The sequence below is a fragment of the Arachis ipaensis genome, chromosome B06 (assembly GCF_000816755.2).
Source record: "Arachis ipaensis cultivar K30076 chromosome B06, Araip1.1, whole genome shotgun sequence".
Classification (NCBI taxonomy): domain Eukaryota; kingdom Viridiplantae; phylum Streptophyta; class Magnoliopsida; order Fabales; family Fabaceae; genus Arachis; species Arachis ipaensis.
The window spans coordinates 134,494,324-134,501,416 of NC_029790.2; the positions used below are offsets into that span (position 1 = coordinate 134,494,324).

The window sequence follows — 7,093 nt, forward strand, 5'->3', positions numbered from 1 at the left end:
GACAAACAACGTATTAAAATATTGTTTGAAAATTGAATTTTAAAAACTGGTTTTAAAAGGACAAACAACGTATTAAAATATGGTTTGAAAATTGAATTTTAAAAACTGGTTTTAAAAGTAGATTTTTTGTTAAAAAATTTGGTTTGAAAATTGAATTTTAAAAAACTAGTTTTAAAACTGAATTTTTGTTTGAAAAAACTGATTTTAAAACTGGATTTTAGATTTGGATTAAAAAAACCAAATTTAAAACCGATTTGTAAATAAAACCAGATTTAAAACCAGTTTATAAGTAAAACCGGATTAAATTCTAAAACCGATTTAAAATCGATTTTTATTTTTTCAAATTGGTTTAAAATCGGTTTCTTTTTCAATCTAATTCTGGTTTGGTTTCATGAATCATAAAACTGGTTCTGAAATGGATCTAACTTGGATTTATAAAAATCCATACCATGTCCACCCCTAGTTTAAATTGAGAAGAACATGAAGCACATAAACAATTTGGGTCCTTTAACTCTATTTGCAATGGAGTTTTAGTATCTTCGTTTAATTCCTTTCCCAACTTTAAAGCATTTGATCCTGTGCGCAAATTACTATATCCCATTTCATTTTCTAGCATTTTCATATATTTTAAATTCCTAATCATGTCATAAAATAATCTTATTGTTTAAATTGATAAACTTGTTTCCACTATTTTAAGAGAAAAAGAGATAGATTAAACATTTCAATGTAAAGTTCATACATATATGAAAGAGGATTATTATACACTCTTTTCCAAATAATGAAAAAACAAGTTTATTTGTTAAGAATATATTCAAATTTTGTGAGACTATGATTCTCCTACTGTTTATATGATTAGAAACTTCAATTGCCATATAGCAAATATTACCCATGTACTGGGAATCTTGGTTTATATGTTAATTGTGAAAAGGTAAAATACCAATCTTGGTTTATATGTTAACTAGTACATATTCTTACTTGGAGAGAATTACAATTTACAACCTTATACACACTTCTAGATTAGCAAATGACATTTTATCTTTACGTCTTAGTAGTAAACACTCGCATAAAAGATTTTAAAGAAATAGTAAATATACATTTTCCCCCTTGCTTTAAAAACAAGCTTGTTGTAAAAGAACGTTTTCCTATTTTTAGGTGACTGTATCCAGAATTACACATTCAAAATGAACACCGCAAATCTTATGTCTAGGATATGTAACGCGTATGAATCACGCTCAGTTATATACTGATTCCCCCTCTTCTTTAAAGCTGATTAAGCACTCTATCAAGTACAACTTATGTTTTATAAAAATATATATACATGAATTTAGTTAGACCATTTTTACATAAAAAAGCAGCAATTGCTTTATCAGACTATGATTCGCAAACTATGAGAAACCTTAATAAGGTCTAGAAACGAATCAGCTTTATCCATGAAAATTTTCACAAGTGCAGTGTAATAGAATAAACCAAGGTAACTAATAACAGTTTGCTTGCAAGTTTGTACTACATATTCAATCTTACATTACAGGTCCAATTGAGTTAGGCTAATGAGAGCTCTGTGCAGACATGGAACAATAGTAGTCGCAAACATGAAAAAATGGGAAAAAAAAGTATAATCCAGAATGAAATCAACAAATAAATGTAGTTAGGCTAATGAATTGAGTAATGATCCAATTAGTGGCACTTAAAACGAAGTAAACATCATAAACTCATTAATTATAAAGCTGAAATAAATGGGTTATGTTAGGTCACGAACAAATTCACACTAGGCAAAGAACTTCTTTAACTTCAATGCTACTACTTCACACCATTAACAAAAATAATTACAAATCAAGCAAAGAGGTTCTGAGTACAAATACACCTTTCAAATACAAACAAATTTGATTTAAGCATTACAAAAATAATGGTTAAATCCACAGATCAAATTGATTATCACAAGAAGAGAAAAGTCCCGATGCTAGGTCACGAACAAATCCAAATTAAAGATTAGGGCACGACGGAAAAGATGAAAGGAATCAGTAAACTAAACAACATTTGTATAAAACTAACCTGGGTCAGAGCAGTTCGGACTTCTTCCGTTCTGACCTTCAAGTAAATTCGGAAACTTTGAATGTGGTAGCGTTTGTTTGCAGACATTGGAACTGAAAAATTTAAAGACAGAAAGAAACCTAGAAAACAGGAAATTTATAATTATTTGATACAGAAAGAAACCTAGAAAACAGGATGATCATTTAAAAAAAAATAGTTTCAGGAAAAAAAACAGAAATCCATAACACACCTTTGAATCCGAAGGAGATATAGGGGAAAGATTCAATGCAGACTTAAACGGAACCTGATTAAGCTCCTTAAATTTTTTACTTAACTAAAGATTGCAAGAACCGGACCAGTCAATGAACCGGTAGAGTGACTGGTTCACTGGTTCGATGATTCGACCGGTTTAATTAAATATTAAATAAAATTATTAAAATTTAAATATATAATTTCAAATATTGAAAAAAAATATCATCAATCATCAATAAAATTATTTTAAAAAATTTAACATACTATCATCAAAATTTATCAAAATTCAAGAGAGCAGTAAAACACCATAACAAAATTATGCCAGATTTCCTGAAATCAACCATCAACAATTATTCCAATTTCATAAAAATTATAAAAACCAAAAACTTAACACACTTAACAGTTAACACAGAGGCAGCAACAAGCCAACAACACTATTCTCCCCTAAGTTCTCGCAAGTAATCAGCAATCCTCATCAATCAGCAACAAAGGTATAAAACAAGAAAATCTTTCAAAATAATTTTTTATAATTCAAACATAGAAAAAATCAGAGAATCCAGAAATAAAAATTACCCAATTAATTCAAATTCGGCCATCATACCACCAACACTAACTCAGAAGTCAAAACACAACAAATAGAGAAAAACAACTCACCCCAACTCAGAACACAACAAACAGAAAAAGAAACAGCAACCAAGAATCAGATTTCAGTAACTCAATAAAATTAATAAAATAAGCAACCATAAAATGAAGCAAACATAGATTTGAATCATTAAAATACAGAAACTCAAATTCATAGAAATTAACAAAAGAAAAAAATGAAGCAGAATTCAACCAAATGATATGAAGCCATATAGTAAATTCAATCCAGAATTGTGGCAATATTTTTATTTTGAATCAATAGCAGCAAAACAACAATTCACCAAAACAAATACAACAGGTTGGATCTAAACATCAATCTCAGTCAAATTAATAAATTAAACAATTGAATTTATAACTCAATCTTCAGTAGAATTAATTCAATATGATAAGACTGAATTGAAATAAAAATTCAAAACATTATCTCAAAATTCAGCAGAATCATCAATAATACATCATATGCATGTTCAGAATAAATTTGAAATTTCAGAGGAATAGAGTCAGGGAAATAGAAACAGGGAGTGTTAGAGACTGAGACTTGAGACCTGAGAGGGTTGAAGGCTTGAAGCAGAGAAGAAGAGACTTGAAACTTGAGATCTGAGACCTGCGATGGTTGAAGCAGAGACTAGAGACTAGAGACTTGAGACACGACAAAAGTTAGCCGCTTCGACTGCGAGACTCCACGCGAAGAAGAGAAGCCACGACGGATAAGCAATGACGGTGAGACACGGTGCGGAGCATAGAAGCAGAAACGACGCCAGCGAGGAGGGGAGAAGGAGAAACGACGAGGAGGAGAGAAGCGGCGAGGACCCACGGCAAGGATCCGAGAAGCGGCGACGACCCACGGCGAGGAACAGCGAAGCGTCAATGACCCACCACGAGGAGCAGCGAAGCGGCGCGACCCACAGCGACAAAGCGAGCTCGGACAGAGAGGGCGACAGATAGAGAAAGGAGAGAAGGGTTCGGCGATGAGTTCGAGCTCTGAAGTGGGATGGTGGGTGGTGGCTGTCGTTGGAATTCGAAGAGAGGACAGGATTGTGGGTTGCAAGGGCTGCTCACTTCTCAGAGAAGAGAGGAGAGATGAGTGGCTTCAATTGGTGTTTGGTGATTTAGGGTTCAGCTTCAGCACTTGCCTTTCCTTTTTTTTTTTTTATTCCCACAAGCACTTGCCTTTCTTCTTCTTTTTTTTTTCACACAAAACGGCAACGTTTTAGAGGGTATATTTCCGAACCGAAAACCCTCTAAAAAACCGGACGGTTCTACCGGTTTATCGGTTAAACGCCGATTCGACCGGTTTTTTCACCGGTTTTTTGCCATACGATTTCTAGGCTTACCCGGACCGGCTAGCTGACCGGTTCCCGGTTAACCCAGCCGGTCCGGTTCGGTTTTCAGAACAATCTTAAACAGAACCAAATCATTAGGCACAGGAACAAAAAGTTTTAAACATTTAGATTTCAAATAACAAAATGTTATAAAGTTGAGCTATATTATCAGCCACCAAAAGCAATAATCCAAGAAAAAGGAATAAAACTTCAGTCCCAATTCCTAGCTTTTAAAGGTAGTAGAGCTCCCAATAACCACGTACTTTGCAGGTATTTCAATTGCAGAAACATTCACATCCTAGTTTGATTCTTATCATAGATCTTAACAGCGAAAATAAAACAAATAAATAAATAAGAAAAAAGAGATAGCACAATCCAAAAATAAATCTGAATCAAGCAATGGGCAGAGGTCACCAACAGTGAAGGATAACAGTATCGTAATCACATACATGACTTCAACACAAAAATCTATTCACATCAAAATGTAGCATTTTGCAAAAATAATAATAATAATAATAATAATCCGAGAAAAGACAGTAAAATTTGAAACACATTCAAAGAAACCTTAGAATCAAAAACAGTGAATTCATAATTATGTGAAAGTGTGAAACACAATCCAGCGTGGTGGGGGTTTCTTCCAAGGATCATAATGGCCGAGGATCTTCTCCGGCGAAAGCACACACCGAAACCAAACTACTTTCACCTTGATCAAAATAAACATTCAAAAACAACTCAAACCCTCGGCAAAGAAAACACATACGAAAACCCCAAATCAAAGGCAAACAAAACACATATGAAATAGAGATCTCGACCCAGAATGTCTCACCAAGGCTGTTGAAGTTCAAGTGAGCGTGAAGCAGCCTGAAACAGAGATCGCACTCGCGCAGCATCGGCAGCATCTCACCGGCTGAAACTAACCAGCGCCATCGCCGTGATTGTGCTCTCAGACGAAGAATCCGCTTAGATCGGGTAGGTTAGGGTTTCCACCTGAGGGTTGAGGAAAACGGTGTTGAAGAGAGAGCGTCTGGGAGCGAGAGAGATAGCTTTGAGAAATTAGGGTTTGAGAGAGATAGAGAGGGAGAGAGAGAGAGAGAGCGTGAATTTGGATGAGGAGAAGACCAGTAAAGTAGGAAGATGAGTATAATTTCATCAGATGGATCGTGACTAAAATTATCTTTTGTCTTCTTCTTTTATAATTGTTTCACAAGTTTTTCATACTAAAATAAAGGTAAAATGCATAAAAGATTTTCTACTAAAAAAAAAACTCTACTGACACTTTATTTCGCATAAAAAATATTATGTGCGACTAAAAATTAATAATCAAATCAGCTATCATCTATTTGTGTAAATATGTATATATAATTTAACTCATTTTAATACGTATTTATATTTTAATGTATATTTTATAATAAGATGTGCTACACATTTATGTAACCAAGTTGGCTCAAACCTAAATAGACTCACGCGCATTAATGACGAGTGAAAACACGCGCCCAAAAACCTTTTGTTACTTCGCGTTTATTATGAAAAAATGTTACTTCTTTCTCAACACGAAATCGCTCATTCTCTTCGAATCTCTCTCAAAATCACTCAAACTTCAGTCATGTTCTCTGCGAAAACCACTACTGGAGAAGAATCGCGAGAAGATTTGGCAAGGAACAACTAGAAACAAACGAAAACAGCAACAGAGATTCACCTTCCTCCTCCTCCTCATTCTCCTCCTTCTTTTTCGCATTCATTTTCTTCGCGTGTTTTCTCCTTATTTTCATTCTTTTGTTATTATTGCTGCTATATTTTTTTGTCTTTTCTTATTTCTCTCCTTGGTGAAGAAGCCGTAGAAGGTGAAGAGGAAGAGTTTTGAATTGTGCAGAATAGAAATGAACCGAACTGGCCAACTCCACTGAACCGAACATCATTCATGTGCTGAATAAAACGTCATAAACATTTAATCATCAAGAAAAATATTTCTACATGTACAAGGACTCAATTGAACACACTAACAATCAAGTAAATCAAAATGAGCAACTCCACTGAAGTGAGCAACATTCATGTGCTGAATAAAACGTCGTAAACATTCAATCATCAAGAATAACATTTTTCCATGCAAAAGAAGTTAACTAAACACATAACAATCAGGTGAATCGAAATGGTCAACACCACTTAACCAAACACCAATCATGTGCTGAATAAAACGTGATAAGCATTCAATCAGTAAGAAAAACATTTATGCATGCACAAGAACTCAACTGAACACATTAACAGTCAAGTGAATCAAAATGAGCAACTCCACTTAATCGAGCAAAATGTTGGTGTTGTTGGTGATTATAACGAAAGAATAATCTGTGTGCGCGAAGAAGAAGAACCTACGTGCGCGAATTTGAAAGAAGGAGGAGGAGGAGAAGTACTATTCTTGTTGATTGAAAGTTGATCACCATTTATTCACCACATAAATATTTTCGGTTCGGTGGCCTCCTTTTACTTTGTTCAGTGTTTAAGATTATTGTGATAGCATGCAGCAATCATTTCCTAGCTGTCTCAACGTAATAACCTCATTCAACTGATTTGAAGTTGAATCATTCATTGTTTCTATTCAGAAATGTAGATTGAAGAAGAAAACGAAAAAGAAGAAGAATGACGGAGCTTATTATGTTGAATTCAATGCAAATCAATAATGAAGAATGCGAGCAGAGAAGAAAAAAGCGAATAGAGGAGAATGACGAATTTTATTAGGTTGAAGAAAAAGAAGAAAAACGCGAATAGAGAAGAAGAAGGAGGTTGGGGAGGTGCATCTGATTGAAGTTACTTGAATAGCTTGGATGAAAAAATTACATGGATGTAGAGTTTTTTCCTTT

At 34.2% G+C, this 7,093-nt stretch overlaps 1 protein-coding gene and 1 long non-coding RNA gene across 4 annotated transcripts in view; both read right to left on the reverse strand.

Annotated features, from left to right (window-relative positions):
- Positions 1-2,069, reverse strand: part of LOC107605588 (K(+) efflux antiporter 3, chloroplastic) — a 5,875-nt gene extending 3,806 nt beyond the window's left edge. For all 3 annotated transcript variants that reach the window (XR_002349531.1, XM_021105293.1, XM_021105292.1), the window contains exon 1: positions 2,050-2,069. The gene's annotated coding sequence lies outside the window, so the exon portion shown is untranslated. The remainder of the gene's footprint in view (positions 1-2,049) is intronic.
- LOC110263643 lies at positions 4,859-5,433 on the reverse strand. The gene is made up of 2 exons (XR_002349532.1): positions 5,068-5,433; positions 4,859-4,944 (listed from the first exon to the last, which is right to left on the reverse strand). It is a non-coding gene; the product is annotated as an uncharacterized LOC110263643 (long non-coding RNA).